The following is a 21,693-nucleotide window of genomic DNA, read 5'->3' as shown; positions in this document are numbered from 1 at the left end:
CTTGGGAAAAAGGTGGAGTCTGAACCAGACAGATGCTTTGAAAACTCACTGAATAGGAAGAGTAATACAATTTGTATCTTCTGCTTCTCCTAATATTGATTTGGATACCAGATGCAACTTTTGATGTTGTTGACTTTATACCTCTGTGCTGGATGAGAGCATTAAGCCTGAATAGTAGAATCAAGTCTTTAAATGATAAATGGAATAGAATTTCAAATAAAGGCCATTTGCCATTTTAAATAAAATTTAATAATTTCAATAAAATACAATAAATAAATAGTTTTTTGTTTGTTTGCTTTTTCACCTAGTACCTTGATACCCTGTCTGATTCTCTATTCTTGGGTCTCAAGGAGCATTAACATGTCAAAATGTGGGCACTGAGCTGTTATTCTTGGACTTGTTGTTCCATGACTGTGACAAGATTTCTGGGTTCTGCTTTTCTACTTTTTTTCAACCATCTCACCCATATAATTATTATTGGTACATAAACTGCCAAGTAAATACAAAGTGCATATTTTGCTTCCAATAGAAGACTACATGTCATTGTCACGTAGTGGCAATCTTTAGTTTCCAGAAAATGGATGAAGAGATAATACATGTAGTCATTTTCCAGATGTTTGCTTTCCTCCCTGTGCAGATGTTTAATCTCAATGTATGTCATGACTTCTATTGGATTTCTGGCAGTTCAGCAGTTATGTAAATGTGGATCTGTTCACTCTCTGTAACCTGAGGAAAAATATATTCTTATTAACTTTGCGTGATCATTTCTAGGCATCACCTATTTTCCTGGAAATGTTTGGATAATCCTTTATTAAAGTACACTAACTTAGGAACACGATTAAGAAAATGTAGCAATTTTTAATGTGTGTAGTGCTTTTCCACTGTTCAAATGCTAGTTTTTACATAAGTAATTTATTTCACAGTTCTAATAGCTCTATACAAGTTGTTTAGTGCTATACATAAGAAAACCTGGTTTTAAACCTTTTCTGTACTTGTCTTTTATTAAATTTATTTATTGAATTTAACAATTGTAGCTTGATACTGATTTGTGTGTGTGTGTTAGTTTCTGAATGTCCCTATATTGTAACCTTTATCCTACTATTTGCTTCAACTTTGTGACTTCTTCTATGATGCTTGTTCCAATTTCTGGACTTGGATGACTACTTTCTAACAGAGAAATATATGAAATGTAATCTGCATCAAGGGCAAATGTTTGTCTCTCTTGATTCTGAGGAAATGAGGAAACCTGAAGACAAATGTAGCAGGAATAATGATGCTAGACTTTATCTAGTTGACTTGGAAAAGGGTATGTCTCTAATTGAATACTTTGGTTAATGGAAACTGTTTCTTTCAGTTTAGCATTTTGCTGAAGTATTTACATGATGAAAACTTGAGTTCACACGTTGAAATAGCAATCTGTCTATCATACAATGCTGAACTTGAAATAGAAGCAGCAGCAGTTAACCTTTCAATGAAATTGAAATTCAAAATGTTTTCTCTATCTTTTCTGCTTGAGAGCCGATTCATTCAGCAGATATAGCTAGGTTGCTACTGTTACAATGGTGGAGGCAGAGCATCTCCCATTGCAAAGTAGTGTAGTTGACAATATTGTAGAGAAGGGTACTATCCCTTAGTTTCTGCAACAAAGTAGTGCATGCTTTAAAAAGTTTGCCATCCCTTCATAGAAACGCATTAGTACTTTTTCTGTTAGTTCCTAAGGACTGAAGTAAGAGCTGATCAGCCACAAGTTCATAAAATTTTATTCTCAGATGTATTGTAAAGCCTGTATATCACTATAAAGATCTTCTAGACATTTAAAAATGTTACTGGAGTATTTCAGTATCTATGTAACTTGACCTTTTAAGAAAATGGCTCAATATTCATTCTCTTGTGACAGAGAGTAAGAAATGGGGAAATGATATTGAATTAATCTTATTACAGGTTGGATACTAGACTTTTCATTCTTATTACCTGATGTTTCCAGTTCTTTGTATTTACAGAGATTTTATTCATGTTAATTTAGCTTATATGAAGAAACTGAGCATTTTTATTGTGTTCATATATAATTTTTTTTTCCTGCAAGACCCTTAACTGTGAATAAAAATTAAGTAATCCTTTAGATGTACAGGTGGTGTCTAATGCCTTAATTCCCAGTGTTCATGATTCTGTTTTCTCGTTAATGTAAAAAATACTAGATCTCAGCAGGAACGGATTCTCAGTGAAGTTTGCATCTGTCCTTCCTGATCATTTGCCAACAAGGTGATACCACTCCTAGCAAATAGGTGGGTGTTGCAATTCTTACTGTAGCAATAATTTGTACCTGCTCCTATAATTTTCAGCTTCTTTAATGGTAACAAATGCAGCCACAGTTGTATGACTTTCTTTGATTAAATTAGTATATTATCCTCTGAACCACCCTGGCACTTCCAAGAGTCTGGCAGATTCAACAGAAGAAAAATAATCCAGAAAAGGGCAGAGTCAGTCACTAATCCTCAGGTGTCAAATTTTCTGATCATATCAAATACCAAGCATAAATATTAAAATATGCAGAGTAGGTTATTATCAAGAGCACTTTTTCTATAATGAACTGTTAAATTACCTTCTATACAACACTGAGTATCTTTATGCTCCTCCTTAACTCTCTGCTTGTTCCCTAAAGAAACAAGTTTCCTCATGTGTCTGAGTGTCAGAGCTCTTAGACCACTTCTGCCAAGTCAGATAAAAGAATAGCCATTTCCAAATGTTTAATTTATCTGGAAGTAGAAGTTTAAAATTTTCAGGTATGCAACTAGAAGAAGTAAAGTAGTACTGGAAAAGCTAGGTCATGGTCAAACTAGAGCATGTGTATATAGAAAACCAGACTTTGGTAATCCCAGAGCTCACAGAATGATGACTAGTTGTGGAATTGCATTGGACTACTTCCTAAGTTTTGCTGCTGAAAAAGTCTTTGAAGAACCTGTATCTTGAGTACTATCTGCCACTTGAGGAATCTTTTTGTTATTTGTTATCATTCACACATCAGGCTTAATTTTTCTCTCTCTCTCTCTCATAAAGTCTCCTATCTACTCATGTCCATGCCTAAATAAATAAATAAATAAATAAATAAATAATAGTCTCTAGTGTTTGGAAAGCTCCAAGCTTTCCTTTAGGAATATTAAAACCAGTCCTTCTTCCTTATAGCATGGGAGGGTAATACAGTTGGTAAAGCTAGACGATACACATTGTTTGGGGGGACTGTAGGGAAAAATTGTCTGTCAGCCTGGAGCTATGATAGTGATTCTGCTAAGGCTTCCCAAGTTGCCTCTCAGTGTTTGAGGAATATCTCTATTTCCCTGCCTCTTGATGAGCAGTTGTTTCTTGGAGTTCTATGCTGAGTGTAAGGATGGCTCCCTTGGGAACCATCAAGTGTTCCTAACCTGTTTATTTCTTGAAACTGGATAATATGCTCTATCAATTTAGACATTCTTGCCTTTCTTAACCAGTTAGTTCATAACTGGTTTAAATAAGACAATATGAACTGGCTTGTCTTAATGGAGTCTCTAATAGCTTAACATTAAATCTATGCTCCAGTTTGAATTACCAGCTCCACTTCCTGTAGAGAAAGGGAACACTATTCATCTAGATTAACTGTCAAGGATGGAGGTGGGTGTTGTTCCATATCGTTGCATGTGATTTCACAAGGACTTTTTCTGACTTGTATTTCTTACTTTGTCACATATTTTCAGTAAGACCAATTTTCTTTTAGTGTCTGTATAAATTTGCATGCAACTAATATAAAAAATTTCCACAGGTAAGCCTTCAGTAACCAGCTTTGGCATTGCTGTCCGAATAATTTGTAACTGTCATGCTGCTTTCTCATCATGTCTTTGTTGCTATGTGTTTTTCTGAAAAGCAATAAATCTAATCTAGAAGTGACATTCTTCTCTGCATGATGGAGAGAGAAATAACGTTTGGGTATTTTTTTTTCTTTCATTATTAAGACAGTTTGCACTTCTATAATTTGCTTAAACAAATGAAAGAAATGATAAGCAGTGAGTAACAGAGTAGCAGGTTCCCTAGGGAAGGTTTCCCTTCAACCTTCCTGAGTAAGAGAGAGGAAAAAAGTCCTTCATGTATGAATAGTATTTGGATGAAACACTATAATATTCCAGTCCATTTCACTTCATTGCGTGATGGTGACAAATACCCAAGCATAAAACTTGAAAAGATTAGTTTTCCTTCTGAAATTGGATTACACACAGTTCTTGAGTATATGAATGCATACGCAGGGGGAAGAAAAAAAAAAAAAAAAAGAAAAGAAAAAGAAAAAATAAAAAAAGAAAAAATAGAAAAAAAAAAGGGGGGGAGGGTTGATTTAAGGACTCAGTATTCATTTGTTTTGCCTGGGTTCAAGTGTTCAGAACCATCATTATCTACCAGCTTTCCACCTGTTGCCAGCTGGCCTACCTGGAACTGTAAGGAAAAATATGGTAAAATCCTCCATGTGTATTTTAAATAAATAACTTGGATTTTTTTTCCCAACAGTGTGTCTCTTCCTCACAATTCCATTAGTGAATAGCATATATTAAGCATATATGTTTGACCCAATACTTAGAACTAAATGTCCTTTAGTTTCAGAGTTAGAGATGAGAATAATTAAGTCATATAAAAAATAAATTTTGAAATGCTATATTTTTAGTGTTCACTTTAAGCCTAAATAAGATTAGGCTTTATGATCATGTAAGCATGACCATTTAAACTGACATTTCCAAAGGTGATTGCGGTTAATACACTGAGAACAAATTTCTTAAATAGGTACAGTAGATGGATTTTATTTATTTTCTTTCCTCTGTAGCAGAGATATCTAAGGACATATGCTCTGCCTGCTCTAAATGCCATCAAAACTTCCAGTTTACAGAAGAGCATGCAATCATGTTATTATAACATAGTGTTTTAATAATTGCCATCTGACTAGTGGTAACTTGAATAACGTTTCAATTCTAAATGAAGAAAAAAGAGCATTAACTTGAAAGGTTTTGTTAAGTGCATTGTTAATTTCCATAGACCAGCATTGCTATGCTCTCATTAGAAGAGATGGAAGGAGGTCCCATTCAGTACTGACTGCTCAAAGTTCTGAAAAATTGCAAACATAGATATTTTAGGGGTTTATTGGTTTAAAATAAAAATTATTAACACAAAGTCAAATATTTTGATGCAGTAACTGTCTGGAGGCTATGTGTCACAAATGTTAATCACTTATATCTAAACAGTTTCATGAACCGTTAGAAAACCACTGTGCCATTATAAGTAGAATGTTAAAGGCCTATGTGCAGGAGAAAGGTTTTGTTTTGTTTTGTTTTCCTGTAAAAATACCTAACAATTATTCTTGTTTCTCTTCAAACTGCTGTTTGCGAAACAAGGCATTAACATGTTAAGGAACTATAAACTTATCATAGAAACATAGAATGGCTCAGATTGGAAGGGACCTTAAAGGTCATCTAGTTTCAATTCCCCTGCCATGGGCAGGGATGCCACCCACTAGATAGCCAGATATTTTTAAAGGGTTTGAAACTAAGCACTATGAGTATGCACTACAGAAAAGTGTTTGCTTTTGGAAGTTAACTCTAATGCATATTGCTGTCAGGAGTTCATCCTTTGTATGTTGACTGTAATTGCATTTGTTTAAGGCTCTCATAGCTTAATTTTTACTGACACTTGTGTGATTCAAACTTCATTAAAAGAAAGGAAAGCAGAAGTTCCACTGGATGTCAAAAGTGACTGTAATTCAGAAAGAAAGCATTATTTTTAAAATAAATTCCTGATGGGAAGGAATTACATAGAATACACTGAAGTAATTTTTCAGTAATAAATGCCATCACACATGATAGAGTGCTGTCCTTGGTAATGGCAAATTCAGTGTTTCTGCTTCCTTATGTATTCAGACAGTATTAGCTGAACATTATTAATATTCTATGCTAGTTAAATGAAAGCATTTCTGTTGTAGGAAAGGTTAAAAGGTTGAAGTCTAAGGAAGTGGAAAACAGTGACTGGAACATTCCCGTCATCATGCCTTCCTGTTTAGAAGTATTCAAGGAAGAAATTTTTTGTTTGCTTATTTCTTTGTTTGAAGTTTGATGGTTTATTTTAAAAAAATATAGTGTGGTTTGGCCCAGTAGGCAGATAAGCACCACAAAGATGCTTGCTCACTCCCCTTGCCCTTGCCCTTCCCTCCCCCTGTTCTCCCTGAGTTGGATGGGGAAGAGAATCAGGAAAAAAAAAAGGTAAACGCTCATGGGTTGACATAAAGACAGTTCAATAAGACAAAAAAGGGAGGGATAATAATAACATACAAAGCAATTTATGTGCAATGCAATTGCTCACCACCTGTTTATTGATGCCCAGCCACACCCCAAGCAGTGGGGGATCGGCTAGGGAGGTCCCTCCCTAGCGAATCCTTTCAGTTGTATTCTTCAGCATGACACCAAAGGGATATCCCTTTGGCCAGTTTGGGTTAGCTGTCCTGGTTCTGTCCCATCCCAGCTTTTGGTGCAACCACAGCTTCCTTGCTGACAGGACTGTAAGAGAAGTTGAAAAATCCTTAACTTTGTTTAAGTGCTGCTCAGCAACAACTAAAACATTGGTTTTAGCATTATTCTCATCCTAAATCCAAAACACAGCACCATACCAGTGGAAGAACACTAACACTATCCTAGCTGAAACTAGGATATATAACAAGTTAAAAAAATGGGAATAATCCTTCCACTGCCTCAGCTTCTTACCACAGTGCTGTGAATGGTTGGACAGGGCAGGGCTAGGAGGAGACTGCAAACAGAATTCTTTGGCTTTGGTAGGATGTTGACAGATGGCGCTACAAAAAAAAAAAGAAAAGGGGAATATGTGATACCACACACACAATACCAAATATGAGCTTTCCATGTCACAGAAGTCCCCTTCATTCATCAAGAAGATTCACATCTGCAGAAAAAGAGTGAGGCAACCTCCTGTCTGAGAGTGTCCTGGAGTATGAGGCAAACTCCAGTCATCCCACTGCTACCCAGAGATGTGTGAATAGGTATATGGTGGAGAGCTTCCCAGCACTCAGCTGTGATATTGCTATACTCATCTGCTGTCTTTGCCTCATCTTGGATTTCAGCTGATAAACTTCTCTAAGCATGCAGCAATGGGCAGGAGGGAGGGATGAGCAAAAACGTTCCCTGCTGATATCTCCCTTCCACTGCTGCTGGACAGCAACCTCTGCTACGAGATGTTGAGCTCTCAAGATTTATTTGTATTATTCTGGTATTTTTTAACAAATATGAAAAGGACAAATGAGATTAAGAATTTATCCAAAGAAGGTATCCTGAGGGGTGCTGTATTCGCTAACTTCATAACTACGTCCCATTACATTTTAAAATTAATGGAATATACTAACTGTGTTAGCTAGAGTAAAATATAGTAACTACTTCTTTTGTTATGTTATTTTGTTAGGATTGTATTCAGTAAGTTGATTTTTTTTTTTTTTTTTTAAGGCTAAATTTGAAGAGAACTTTTGGCCATATTCACTTTTGAAAATTAAAAAGAATCCTTCCAGATAGTTACTTCACATACTTACAGATACTCACTGTAAGTCGGGTTTCAAAGAAATATTATTGAGAGAGCCATTTCAAACAATGTCTTTTGTATCTCTATTCTGACATTTTATCAGTATTTCATATTTTCCTTTTTCCTATGTTAATCTATTTTACATTAAATATGGGATGTATATGAGAACACCCTTAAGTTTTTCTACTTGCTTACAAACTGACAAAGTGAAATGTCACTGCTTTGTCAAGTACAGGTTAATGAAAATACAGGTCAGGAGCTATTTTCAGATAGTGGGATAGTGGGAGCAAAGACTAGCAGGGTATATATTTCCAAGATGGGGAACTGGGGGGGGGAGGGGGCAGAATAAGGAGTGAACTTGCTATTAAAATCATGGAAGCCTCATTCAAAATGCTTACATTAACAATTTATTTCAACTCACTGTGCATGGAGGTCCTTTACTACCTTCTTTTATAGCTGAGAAAATGATCACAAAGCTTTACAGAACCAAGTTTTGAAGTTTGTACATATAAGTATGGAATCTTAAACATGTGGCTTGACAGAAAGAGCTTGTAAAGTTCTTAATGATCTTTTCTTGTATCATTAAAACACTAATTTGGGATTTTTTTTTTTTCCTGTGCATAATTTCACATAACCAAGACTGAAGGGGAAAGTGAGGGGAAGAGGGGGAGGGAAACAAGAAACCTTGATCTGACTGTCTTTTCTTCCAGTACTAAATTGTAAACTCTTGAAGTGCAATTGTCAACCTTTATCTCAAATCAAAGTTAAATTTTATCCATATGATTAACACATAGGAAGTGCTTAAGCAAATGGTGCCAAACCTTGTATACCTTGCCTAGGTGAATCTGCTGATGCTGACATTTTTATTTTTTTTTTCCATATAGTATTAACAAAAGTAATTTATTAAACATTCTTTAACTGGTTTATGTTAAGTAAACTTTAACTAGCTTCTGTAATGATTCCATGTGAAAATAATAATAAAATGAAAATCAGAAGGTTGTCTAAGTTGTGCTAAATCACCTGAGTTTTTTTGGGATAGTAATTCAACAGATCTGAGATTTTTAGTCTTGGGTGCCCTGTATTTTAGAAACACTAAAAATTAACTTTCACTATGTAATTAAAATTCTAAAAGAATTTCTCTCAGTGTTATTTCTTTCAGCTAGAAAGTCTCTAAATACTGCCTTATGAAGAGGTCTGTTTTTGTTAATAGACACAGACAAATGGAACAAAAACGAATTGATGTCTTTCAAGTTAGACAAAATTAACATTAGCTGATGAAGAAACCAAATCACTAATAAATTCAGTGAATTTGCCCCAATTAACACTTTTCAAACTGACCCCCAAATTGACACAAATTAGTACAATAAAGTTATTTGCTGAAGATCCTAATGTAAGAGAATTAAAGTTGGTCATGTTGAGTTTGGAGATATCCGGGTGCTGCTGGAATTTCCTAATGACCAATAATAAAATTCTAGCTACATTTTTCTCTGATGATATGTTGCAATGTCCTTTTGAAAGACCATCTTGAATATCTGCATCCTGGTGCTCAGCTGTGATTTAATATAAAGCCATGTTTTGTTGTGAATCATAGAAACAGTGGGCATGATTCTGTCAGGAGATGACAAAGCTTTTCATTGTAAAGTTTTTGGTTTAAATGTTAATTCCTGTAGGTATTCCTCTCTGTGTAGAGAGGAATCCCATGCTGATTCCCATTAATCTATAGCTTACAGAAGCATAACGAAGTTGAAAGACGCTTTCAAGATCTTTTAATGTATAAGGTAGTCTGTCTAAGGTACTCTTGAATACAGTCTGAGTAAAAGCAGTTGAGGTGCTTCAGGTTTGAGGCTGTGTATTTGAAAGATATATGATTTTGTAGCATGCTTCTTTCATGAGCATAAGCACATCCCTGAATAAATAAAATCAGCATAGAAAAATAAGTTTATGTTCAGTGAGTGTGTATTATCTTTGGTGTGGCATGAAACAACATTGTTCTGGGAAATGAAACAGCATGCATGACAAATCTAAAGGACAAAGAGATAATCAATTGGACCAAGTTCAGGACTACAAGGAAAGCAACCACCAGCTAAACTGAAGTCCATGAATATACATGCAAAGATGTGCTGTGATGCATTCCCAGTCCTTCTCCCAACATGCTCAGAGAAGACAAGCAAGTAAGAGAGCAGAAACTGGCAGAGCATTTATTTTTTCCTTTGTTGTGCCTCTGAAAGCCATATCAGACAGAATACCCCCTTTACTCTTAAGACTGGATAAAAACAAGAGGCATTAGGCTGTCTTCCTTGGACTGAGCGATTAGAAAACAGAATGGAAAAGGAATACACTCTATTGGTGACTGCAGATACAGTTCAGAGTTTGCCTCTACATTAATGACATTTTTGCTCCACCTACTGGTAGGAAGATTTGGAACCTTGTTTGGAACCTTGCTGTCGGGCACTTGCATTTCTTTCTGTAGCCAGTCCTCTTGTTCCTAAGATTAAATTTCCTTTTACAGAAAGAGAGAAAAAAGTAAAATAAAATGTTGGTACCTGTTTCTAAAATTTGGAAGTGAGAGGACAATTATAATTGTAAAGGGGAAAGAATCATCATGGCTCAAAATGTAAAAACAGAGAAGTGTTTCTTGTATTGAGGCAGGCTGATGCTGATAAAATTTTATTTATTTATTTATTTATTAGGAGGGAGGAACAAGCAAACAAAACAAGGGAAAAAACACAAGCAAAAACATTCTACGGATATATGCTTTCATTTTTAGCAATTATTGATTATTGTCTAAGCACCAAAGGGTTTATCATCATCTCATCTTCCTTTCCAACCTTATGACATAAGCTGACAGTCATTCTCAAAAGCTGGTTTGATATCAGTGAGCAAATCTTCATTCTGATGGTTCTTTTTGCCACGTTTCTTGATTGCTGGGAGCTGTCAAGTAAAATGGGACTTGTGAGTATATTTGCACAGCTGCTTGATTGGTTATGCTTGGTTTTAAGCCAGGAGGTTCTCAAAGGTTTACTCTGCTGTTTCTGAAGTTGTCAGCTTACTGCCTTTGTCTTCTTAGAATGACAGCCAAACACTGATTTGTTAGATGTATTGTTTCATTCTTGCTCACTGGACTGGAGTCAGTGAATAAGTTTCTTTTAGAATTACTGATTCCACAGCTGTAGCTTTCTCTTCTGAGAAGGCTAAGGTCTTCATGAGGACACTGTGCAGTAATATCATAACAAATCTTTTACAAGGTTTATTTAGTGAGGTTCATATCTCTATATTGATCAGATAGCAGTTTTTAAAATTGGAAAAAAATCATGAGTCTTCTAGTAGGTGAGGTTTCATTGATATTATGTAGATATTTCTAATTCTTCTAGATACAATGTTTTCTCTGAATTGGCTAGGGTATTTGAATTCACATTAAAATGAAAAAATAGGCCCTTTAATCTTACACAGAATCACAGAACAGGTAAGGTATGTAGGGATGTCCAGAAGTCATCTAGACCAATATTCTTGCTGAAGTTGGGTTAACTAAAGCATGTAGCTCAGGGCTATATCCAGTTGAGCTTCGAATATCACCAAAGATGGAGTTTCCACAACATCTCTGGGCAACTTATTCCAGTGTTTAATCTCTTTCACCATAAAGCAGCATTTTGCACACATAAATTTGAACCCATGAGCTGTGTTGGTACTTCGCCATATGTGTATCATAGTGAGGTATGAAGTGCTTCTCTGTCCCCTGCAAGACAGGGTCATTATGATTAGACCATAAAGGAGAAATCAGCTTTTAACCATAAGGAGAAATAGGCTGCTTAGCACAGAACTGGAGATAGAATTCATGTCCCTGAGTCTACAAATGGGATCAGAAAACTCATGTCATGCTTTTGTCCCTCTCTTATTTAGTGAAGAAACACTCCTAAATATAGGTACCTATTTCTTTTATTGCGTAGACTGCCTTAGTCTTCTTTTCACTGTTCCACAGTGAATTTTTAAACTATTTGGAAGCTAAACAAAGAATCAGCAAAACTACTATTCTCTAGATACAATAAAGAAGAAAAACATGAGTGTATTTCAATTCTTTAATAGGTACCAACTCTTAAGTATAATCAAGTCTCTAGAAATGCCTTCCTGCAGCCTGAAGTTGTGTAAATTCCAGGAAACACATGGATTTCAGATGCTGCTGGAAAAAAAATCCTGTTTTAGTTCTTGAGAACTACGAACTGACTAACACTGTCTGCTTTTGGCTCTTGCTGTGTGGTGTCTTTTAAGATATATAGTGCATGTATCTAAGAACTAGGCACTATGTCCTTTCATGAAAGACTATGGGATAGAATGAATAATTATGTAAATGCCAATTCTGATGCACCAGAGAATTTTTAGGTTATTCACCAGAGAATTTGCAGCTTTCTGCATCAACTGTGCATTCTATTAAGTAGCTAGGTTGCATCTGAGCTTATTCTGATTTGCTTTTGCTGTTGCAGTATCTGCCACTTTGTGTGACAAGTCTAGAGCAGGAAACACATATTTTACACATACACATTCATACATATACACACAGTAAACAAAAACACACTCTGCGTTTTAATGTTCTAATATGCTAATACCCGTTTTATAGTAGTAAGTAGCTGCTGGGTTGCAAAAGGAAAATGTGATTAATGGTAAAACTACAAGCGTTGCTTTCTCTTTCAAAAGGAGAAGAAAGATTTGATGATGCTTAAGCAGTGGTATTGATCAGGTTCAACTGGGGGACAAAATGCTGCAGAACTCTTTCTCTCTCTGTTCTGTCTTTGGTCTTTTTATCATAGGAGTTGTGATGGTCTTATGTATTCTAATCTGTTGTGGCTCTAATTCTTCTAAAGCAGGTTTGAATCTCAAATGATAAGCAAAACGTACTTCCAGTTCTGTTGATACTTTTTGTTCTGGTGCTGGGCTTAGTACCAGCATGTCCACCATCTATGTTTAGAACAGGAAAGAAAAAATATTTTAATGCAGATTAAAGAGTTCTGCTGGGGATGGACACCATTGTCCTTATGGAAGAACTATTCCTGTTTCTGATTATGTTTTTTGTGTTTTCACTGTATAAGGATGTTTATGCATGTGGGATATATGTTTTTTGCTCATTTCCTATTGCCCTAAAACAGTTCATCCCAGCTCACCCCAGCTCTTAACAGCTCTCAAGGTTGCATTTCTTTAATAATAACTTTTATTATTATTATTATTATTATTATTATTATTATTATTATTATTATTGTTATTGTTATTATTGTTATTATTGTTATTATTATTATATTAATATTAATATTAATATTAATATTAATATTGATATTAATTTAATAATAATAATAATAATAATAATAATAATAATAATAATAATAATAATAATAATAATAATAATAATAATAATAATCTTGTTCTTGTACTCTTGAAGGCCACTACAAACGCTGTCACTGTGACAATACCTATTAGGTCTACCAGTACTTGGAGAAGCAAAGGCTTATACGAAACAGATAGATTTTTTTTTTTTTTCTCCAGAATGAGCACCTGTTATGCTATCAGGTTCTTAACTACACACATTGAAGTATTCTCATAGAAACATCAACCTTTTCAGAATGCCAGAACCTTAACTTTGCAATTAAGACAATTTGGACTGACAAGAATATCACTGGTATTAGTAGACCTCAGGAGAGTCTATGAAAGTGATAAAAATCACCGTAAGTAGATTTCTATTCTTTTAACTGTTATGAAAACACTGGAATAAATCTTTAATGTGTGCCTAATCCCTGTTATACCTGTTTACCTGTTCCATTAAGATGATGTAACTTCTTTAGTAGAGAGTCCTACCTAACTATGAGAACATGCTTCACTGAAATTACCTGGGTATTCTTAAGGCTATTTTTTTTTTCTTTTGAGAAGAAGAATGGATCATTTAGATAACTAACTACATTATGTATTTGAAAATAAAGCAGGCATATAAAAATAATTAAAGGCTTGCTTGGCTTTGAAGAATTGGTGTTATTTGATGTCAGGTGAACAATTTCAGGAAAATAACAGATTTCTTCTACCAAGAGTTTTAACAAGATAACATCAAAAATGCCAAGACTGAATATCTATGGCTGGTATTAGATAGGAGACCAATATTGATGTTGTAATGCATTTAGTTAACATTTTGGTTTTCTGAACACTAATCAAGATAAAACAACATGACATTTTAAAATCTAAGAACAGCAGTACTTAAGGAAATGGAAAAACTAGGGTTCCAAAAAATAAAAGACAATATAAAAGAACAAAGCGGGGATCAAGACAGAAACTTGATTAAAAAAAAATAATAATAAAATGTTAAAGCTGGAAATGCAAGAGTAGAAGGTAGAAGAGAATTTATACATAAAGGTGCAGAAATATTAAACTCTTCTAACGTAGATAGAGGTAGAGTGAATGTGCGTGGGAGTATGGATCCAGATATGCAGTGAAGGAAATCCGTACTTCCACAGGATATTTAATGTTAAGAATTGTATAGTAAATATGAAATTCTTTAACCCTAATGTCCTTATTATGTAATTATATTCCATGTTCCAGTATGTTGCTACCTAACATAAAAAATGTGTTTTTTAAAGTCTGTATTTATTGAAATGGATTCTTATAAGAATTATATCACAAAGCTACAACCTTATAAGAGTTACAAATATCATGATTAAGAATATTTTAAATAAACAGAATTCTATCAGTTGCTAAGACCTGTAATAATTTCAAAAATTACTGAAAAATATCCTGCTCAGAACTGATACCTCTGATTCTTAGAGAATAAGGCTATTCTATCTCTTTTATTCCTCCCTGAAAAAAAAAAAAAAAAAAAAAAAAAAAAGCCTTGTTTTCTTGTTTTCTTCATTTTAGGACTAGAAATGCATCTTTAGCCTTGATATTTGTATTTCTCTTCAAAGATAAACAGCTAATTTTCTGTTTCCTGTTTTCTTCTTGGTATTGCTAGGTACTGCTCAAAAACTCTTCCGAGGTAAACAGTTTGTGCACAATGAATTGCCTTATATTAGTTTTGATCACTTTGCCCTGATGTAAAATCACACTGAAGTTAAAGAAACAGTATGAAAGCAATTGTGTAAGCAGGGCTAGCAGGAAGAAGTAATGAATCTTATTCAAACTGTACCCATTCGGGTAAGAATTTTATCTTTTCAAGTAACTTTCAGGGAGAAGGAAGGCAAGTTCAAACCTTATGTAGTAGTATGTGTTAATCTTCTCCAGTTAAAAACCGTTATGTTTTGATTGGCACATACCTTGGAGCTTACAACTTTTTTTTTTTTTTTTTTTTTTTTTCCCCTGCAGATGCTCTATTAAAAACCAATTAACTTTCAGTATAATCAGGTATTTAACTTATCAGTTATGCAGTGAAAAATGTTGGGGGTGATAGCAATGACAAACAGGCTTACCAACTAATCAACTGTCTAATTAATTTGAAAGTCTTTCATGTTTAATAAAAATCATGCATAATATAAACTATTTAGGGCCTGGTGATAAATATACCTGTGGAAAAGCCTTTGGGAAGGTTTAGCTTGAAATATGTTCAGAAGGCAGCTGAAAGATACAAGGATGCTATGATACAAAATATTCTGGCCTCCTGCTTCTTATTTAACCTTCTTCAGAGGTTAATAGAAAAATCTAGGAAGAAAAAAAATGATTTAATTTAGGGTTCATTAATAAACAACCTTTTCAATGATGTCAGAAAAACTGGCATTCCAGAAGAGACCTGCACCTGTAACTGGGGAGTATTTAATTTCCTGGTAATTCCAGAGTAGATCAATACTTGTCCATATTTATTTAAAAACATGATAGTCTTTTACCTGTTGCTTCCTAGGCAGCCAACTTTTGGGCATAACTGGCTAAGTAGCAGGAGGTGCAGGGTGTCTTCTATGGGAAAAGGTCAAGAACTAATAGTCACAGCCAGGTCCAGATGAGTTGGAAACAAACGGAAACAGCCAACTGCAGACCAAAACTTCAACCAGTCTAAGGACCATGTGGCACCACTTCTCATACATCAGTGAGAAAGGTCAGTAGCTGCAGGATGTAGGAACCTTCGCAGGAAATACGCAAGGAGATATGAAAAGTTTTGTTTGTTTGTTTGTTTGTTTGTTTGTTTCCTCAGAAACAAAAGGAGGAAGTGCAGGAGACACATGGAAGGAGATATTGCTAAGAATAGAGCTGGAGATGTGCTCTTGGAAGATGTAGTACTACAAGAGGTCTGAGGGACTGTGGAGCCATAATACCCCTGCAGCCTGGCAGACTAAGGCAGAGCTGACTGCTGAAAACTGTGGGAATGGAGACTTTCTAGGGGAAAGAAAGGTATTGAACTGAAGTTGAGGCTGTAGAGGGGAGAGGAAAACTGTTAGCTTAGGTGACCGTAAGTTGTATGTCTATTTTTCCTCAGTACTCAGTTCAGTAGTTAAAAGATTATGTTAACTGGCAATAAATCAAATAAAGTGAAATTCCCCAAGTCAAGGATGTTTTGTCCAGGACAGTAATGGAAATGGAAATGTAATCTATATATATTAAGTTCACTATCTTCTTTTGCATGTTGACTAAGCCATATTAAATTTGCAAAACGTCTTTAGATATATTTCTTCATTGTGGTATTCTCTAAACTGTTTGGACTGATGATGGTTTCTGGAAGTACTTTTTCTTTTTTCCTCTGGTTTGTAAAATGACCATGTAAGAATTTATAGAAGATATATGTATACAAATAGGTATGGTTAGTGGAACATTTGAACATGCTTTGCTGAACTTGAGTGTCTTTCACAGTTTAAAGACCAGAACTATAGCCTGTGTGCCTTGACTGCCTAAGTTCACTGGGAACACAATGCTTGGACAGGCAAATGCAAGTCAGGGAACTGAAACAGAAAACGTTATCCTGAGCTGTCAATCCAGCCTGTCTTTAGGTTTCCTCTTTCAGAGGCTGAATGGATAGCTAACCTCTGTTAACTGCTTCAAATTTCCCGTTAGATTCCAGGTTATTAAAAGAAACTGTAGAGGATTTTTAGATTACCTTAGCAGAGACAGGGAGTAGTGACAATTAAGCTAGATGATAAATTTACCAGCCAGAAGGTGGCTGGTAAACCAGTGACATGTGGCTAAACAATTGCTACTGAAAAACAACAGGTTCATGGGGAAAGAAAGGTGATTTAGAGATTAGCTGAGAGTAGTAGATGCTTTTCTTGTTACTTAAGCTAACTTGTGAGTTATTCTTCATTTCAGAAAAGGATCTTAAACAAACACTACAGTACAGAGAAAGGTGCCTACAGCTAGCCACTGGGAAATGTAATTATGGTTTACTGAAAATTTTCCATCTGTTTTAGTTATAAAGAATGGTTTCAGATATCTGCTCTCCCAAAAAGTGCATCTGTCAAACTACTGAGAGAAATTAAATGATAGAGGTATCTATGCTCTGAAGCATTTTAAAGTATAGCTTAGTATGCAAACACCTCTCTAAACACCTCTCTTTCAAGGGGCTGTTGCTCAATCCATAATTTATAAAACATTTAAAGCTCACTGATGAGGACTGGAGCGTGACTTTGTTAGGATACTCACATGAGAGAGAGGTCTTGACTTTGTTTTCTATTTCTAGGAATTTTTACACACCTCTCTGATTTTAAAGTACATAGAAGATACCCAGAACAGAGAGCAGAGCATAAAACTGTCTTAACTGAAGGTACCGGAACCATTTGATTTCCTTAGCTTATAAAGTATTTCAACCACTGAATTGTTACAGTCTTGATGGTATAAATGCTAGATGCTGTGATTAGCAGGGAACTTAATGCTTTGATAGGCAGTTGCATTGGGTTTTGGTTGTTGTTGTGGGACCTCAACAGAAAATCCTGTATTAGTCTTGGACATGTCTGTGTACATACTTTGCACAGGTTTTGAATACAGTAGATATTCAAGAGTACCAATAAAACAAAATAAAAATGAAATAATAAATAAAAGAGTAAGAACAGTATAGCTTCATCATAAACAATGACAAAAATATTTATTCACTCATTTTACTGCTCAGCCCAAGTTGCCACATGGCCTCAGAAGACCTGACAATAGCCTCTGAAGTGCTCTCAAGGTTACTGTAAAGAACGATTTCATATATATTCAAAGAACAAGCTAGAGAGATGAGGGAGCCCTTTTTTCACTGTTTGGAAAATATAAAGTCTGGGCACAGATTTAACATTTCATAACGTATAACTTTTAATTCTAAATCTACCAATAAATAAATAAATAAAATAATAATGCAAGGATTGCTTATAGCGTAGCTACAACTATCCTCTTTATTATGATAGGTCAAGGTGTGTTTAGGTTTCATGCCTAAACATATCCAATACACACACATACATTACCTCTTCCATGGACAGTTTTTTCCTGTTTCTCTCCTAATACTGCTGTCATTTCTTGATTACTCATGGTTACTCACAGGGATGTGTCTATATGGCCCTGGAGAGGTCTGGTGCAGCCCTGACACTCCCAGTGTTGCTTCTCATCCTAATCAGGGTCCTCTCTGTAACATTTTTGTTATTCCAAATACAAATAGGAACAATTTGTTTTATAGGCATGTTTCTAGGCAGAACTTTGGTACTTCTACTTTTTTTTTTTCTGTTTCTTGGTGATGTCTTCCCATTTTAGTCTAAACAGGCAACTCTATCATTGCTGTGTTGAGCAAGCTACTATTCTATGCAAAAGAACAGGAACTTCTCCATATCCATCCTCAGGAATCTTCCATCTTTGCTTTTGCACCAATCTGAGCATCACAGCTCAGAGGAACTATACTCTAATGTGCAAGTGTCGAAGTGTTTCTAGGTTTAGACAGCACTTAGGGTTTTTTAGAAAGGAGCTTTGAAATTGAGGACCTTAGTTAATCCTAAATCTTACATTAGCTATCTATCTGTAGATTATCTAGCTCTTAGTCTTTTTTTATGATCCTAATGACTAAGAAATTATTGGTATTCTTCATTTTCTGTAGCTTACAGATACATTGTAAAATAGCCCAGAATAATTTAGTCAGAATCAGCACGACAGATGGAATGTACCTTACTTACTAGAAACTTCTGATGAATTGCTGCAGGTATAGACAGCATCATCCACATCCTAGTGTACTCCTATGCTGCTGGATGAAGCCAGCTCTGTATATTTCCATGAATGTGAAGATGCATATTTTAAATTTATTCTAATATTCATAGTAGTATACTAAACATTCATTTTATTGAATATAGATGGCTAACAAAAATATGACACAAACCTTTTTTTGCTGTAAGTAATGAGTCTATTTGTATGGGTTTAGAGAACAAATTTTCATACTTGAGATTGACTTGATGTGCTTCTAATTTGACAGAAGTCAGAATGTCACTTGGCAGAACACTGTAAAACTAACGTGTCTAGAAAAGGCATAAGAATAACAGGCAGCTTCCTGGTTTTGTTCTGGGGAAGCCCTGGTATATATGTAGGAATTAATTGCATACAATTTCTGGCAGAATTTGCATACAAGTTATATAAGGATTTTTTTGTAAGCTTCAGGAAAAGATGCCCAAGAAACACAGAATTATTTGCTCTTGTTTAAAGGGAATTTAATTTAATATGAGAAACATATAAGAACATCTGAATACTTCTCAAACTGATTATATGTTCTAGGTCATGTGTTACACCCAAAATATTTCCAAGTCTGGCAATGCAAAGTTTAACTAACGAACTAATTTCTCTTTTGTTGTCAATAATTTTGAAATGCCTCAGGCAAATATTTGATAATAATTAACTTAAATACTTAAAGGAGTTCCCATTAACAATATAATCTCTATTTTTTATTCAAGAGAAAGGAAATCATTTGGCATTTTGTAATCATAACAGGAACAAATTCAGCAGAGTGTAATTTCCCTTTCCTACCACTAACATTTATCCTTAGATCTATATTAGGGAGAAGAATTTAAATCCATTTTCGAAAAAGTTTCCAGATGTACTTCTTTCCTTTACTTTTTTTCTTTAGCATTTTTGTCACCAAAAAAAAAAAAAAAAAAAGGTTTTGTTAAGTAGATTTCTCTTTTTGATATATTGAAGTGGCATGAATCCTTCAGCTGTGACTAAAAAGCACTGTTTTTCCGCTTGGCTCCCCAGATTGTTTCCTTTCCTTGAGAAGTTCCTTTGATTCCACCAGGCCTTCGGTATGCAGACCAAAAATTCTCTTATACAGCTAATAAGCTAATACAGTGTTGGGGATGTGGTGGTGTTATGGACATTACTTGTTTCATTTTGGCATTTTTTTTTTCTTGATAGGCTACATAAGGAATACAGATGGTTATTTTTATAAGGTACAGTGACATACAAGTCAGTATATAACATTCAGGTACTCAATTACTCAAGTACTGCAGTTGTAGAAATTTAACTTACATTAGTCTTAGAGAATTAGATATACAGTCTGAATTAGTCATTACATATGACACTCATTTTTTCACAGAATCACAGAATGGCTTGGGTGGTAAGGGAGTTCTGGAGACCATCTAGTCCAATCCCCTCAACTCAGAGCTGAGTCAACTAGAGCAGAACTGCTCAGGAAATATTTGGACATTAAATTTCAGGTTTGAGTTGTGTATGTCTTTCCCTAGCTTGTCCAGACATATTTTAATTTTGTTTAAAAAAATATATGTTTTTGCGTAAGGAAGACTGCCCTGACAATCTGGGCATTTCTGCACAATAACTATGCTTCAGAATTATTCATTGTGCATATAGCTCTGTAGTACAGAGTATTGGTAACTCAGTATGATTAAATTTAAACAGTTTCATATTTAAGTACTCAATTTCTAATACATCAAGAGAACATTTAATAGCAAAAGAACTGAAGTTGTTACTGCAGATTAAAATTATTTTAATTTTAAAGAGAACTGCATTACAACTTGCTGGAGTAGGGAAATACTGAAACAAACATTTTTTACACTTAATTCTACTATAATGAAATTAATACTTAAATTTCTGTCATTAGTTTGTACATAATAGTGCTGAGATTAGGTCATGCTTCAACTACTGTTATTAATGTTAGTCATACTTTTAATCTAGAAACATCTTGAATTTTTAGGCAAAGAGTGTACAATTGGTCTGCTTGGTCTTCCTTCACCACATTCAATAAAACTTCTGACTTTCAGCTTTATGCTCAGACCAATTATTGTTTCCCAGATCTTTGGTTTGGACAGAAGTCAGCAGAGAGATGGAAGAACAATGACTGTAATCAATGTAATATAATGACTTGCCTTCCTACAGATTCTTGAGCAGAATCCACATATTTTGAAACTCAATGAATGAAAAACAAACTACATTTCTTCACAAATTGGGTGCTCTGAAAGAAAAAGGCTACTCAGGTCCAAAGACTCAATGGTAGTATTATCATTGCAGTTGGGATGAAGTAGTGAAATAATGTCAGAAGATGATACTTTCTCACTTAATATGCTTAGTCTGTGCTTTTCTGGAGCATTATGGAGAGCTCTGCATTTATTTGTGGTATATGTTTTACAAAAAATTGTATTCAATAATTCTATGCTATAGAAGCAGAACGAGATTTATTTCCTAAAATGCTAGTAGGAAATATACAGCAAAAACAAATGTTACCCAATGTGAATGTTTTCAAAATACCTGCCACCACTAATTGACAATTCCACTGCTTGCTCAGGGAAAATTGTATGAACCTGTTGATTAAAAAATCTGGAGGTCTCAGAAAGGCATCGTGTGACTTAGATAGGAAAAAAAATTGACACAAAAGGAGATGGGAATAAATGGTCTGCCACACAGACTGACAAATTAAACTTAGTTCTCATTATCATCAAGAATAATGCATGTATGGTATCTAATACTTATTTAGCATACACACTGTTATTTAGTTATTGATCTTAGTGCTCAGTATCTGTTTGAATTACTCAGTATCAGACTTTAGAAAATAATCCTAAAGTCACCACTAAAAAGAAAAAAATCAAAGACACAAAAACAAATAAACAAAGCCCACCACCCTGCAAAATCTAATATATGCAACCTAATTTCGTTGATCAGAGCAGGTTTAAAAGGTGTTCCGCCTGGTGTTCCTGAAAATGAAGTATTTGGTTAAAT

At 34.8% G+C, this 21,693-nt stretch overlaps 1 long non-coding RNA gene across 1 annotated transcript; it reads left to right on the top strand.

The window, feature by feature from the left end:
- The first annotated feature begins 2,193 nt into the window (after nt 1-2,193).
- LOC110353146 (uncharacterized) lies at nt 2,194-16,314 on the top strand. Its single transcript, XR_002403255.2, has 3 exons — nt 2,194-2,282; nt 15,437-15,628; nt 15,725-16,314. It is a non-coding gene; the product is annotated as an uncharacterized lncRNA (long non-coding RNA).
- The last annotated feature ends 5,379 nt before the right edge of the window (nt 16,315-21,693 follow it).

Source organism: Anas platyrhynchos, chromosome 2 (genome assembly GCF_047663525.1).
Source record: "Anas platyrhynchos isolate ZD024472 breed Pekin duck chromosome 2, IASCAAS_PekinDuck_T2T, whole genome shotgun sequence".
Lineage (NCBI taxonomy): Eukaryota > Metazoa > Chordata > Aves > Anseriformes > Anatidae > Anas > Anas platyrhynchos.
This window is presented reverse-complemented; position numbering and strand designations above follow the sequence as displayed.